Source organism: Ochotona curzoniae, unplaced genomic scaffold, assembly GCF_017591425.1.
Source record: "Ochotona curzoniae isolate NIBS_2020 unplaced genomic scaffold, NIBS_Ocur_1.0 contig_2754, whole genome shotgun sequence".
Taxonomy (NCBI): Eukaryota; Metazoa; Chordata; class Mammalia; order Lagomorpha; family Ochotonidae; genus Ochotona; species Ochotona curzoniae.
The window spans coordinates 16,034,384-16,035,662 of record NW_024465582.1 but is presented as its reverse complement, the minus strand read 5'-3'; positions in this window follow the sequence as shown (position 1 = coordinate 16,035,662).

Here is a 1,279-nt window from a genome sequence, read left to right as displayed (position 1 = left end):
TACAGGTGAGACTGCCTGCAAGAAGCAGGACTAGGGAATATGTCTCTAAAAAGTAAGATATAATTTCCCTGACAAACAGAAGTTGCCCTAGACTGTGAATTGTTTCAGTGATCAATGATATTTACTCAAATGTATTCTGGGGCACAGCATAAAGAAAATATACAAGTACCACAACCTCATGGAATTTACAAACTGCCCACATGTTAGCTAAGAGGGCAAATAGTTTCTCAGATACTACTAAGTGCAATGGAGTCCAATACAGATTTGTGTGGGGGGGAAGGAGATGTGTTACTATTTTGCATTATGTTCTCAGAGAAGGTTTTTCTGACTAAGTGGCATTGGAACAGACTTCCACCTGCAGGAAGTCACAGGATAAGGCAGCCACGCAGAGGTGTGAGAGAAAAAAAAAAAACATTCCAAGCAGATAGAATAGCCAAGTGCAAGGGCCCTGTGACCAGAGTGTGTCAATGTGCCCCAGGATCTGCAAGGTGTATTTGCCACTTAGAATGAGAACAGTGGAAAATAACAGGGGATGAGGTCAGGGACAGCAGGAGGTAAGATCCAGATGTGGAATTGGGCTGTTGTTGTCCTAAGAGAGGACTAGAGCTTAATGATGGTTTTGTCTGAATGCATTATTATAAAAGGCTCCTTCCGGTTGTTGTAGTAAGAACAGCCTGTAGAGAAAGGAAGAACAGACACAGGAACTCTGGCTAAAAGTCTTCTCCAGACCTCCAGACCCAAGGTACTGGTGGTTTGGAACAGGCTTCCTTTGATAGCAGGGACAAAGCAGGTTCCATGACAGATGCACTGTGGAAGAATACCCTGTCAGACTTTCTGATGAAGTAAAGGCAGCACAGAATAGAAGGAGTGTTGTTAAAATCTATGGTCTGAGTAACCGAAGGACCAAAGTGTCTGAGGTGGGGAAAGATGTGGGGAAGATGACTTCTGGGTGAGGGAATTCAGGAATTTCAGCTCTTACATGTGTTGATTTGGAGGTGACTACTAGCTATCCACCTGGAAATCAGGTAGGTGATAACACAGAGAAGCCTGGATTTGGAGCAAAGAGTGGGAAAGGGGGCTGGGCTTGTGAATGTCTCTCTTACCCACGCAAAGTCAAGGACTGACTGTCCATAGAAAAGACCGCCCACATGGAGACTGAGTAGAAGAGAATCCTCAGAGGGGAGGTCTAGCTAAGACACCCTGAAGGTTGAGGATCACATAAGCCCAGCCACTGAGAAAACATTATTCTTCATTTAAAACAAAACAAAACAAAAACAAG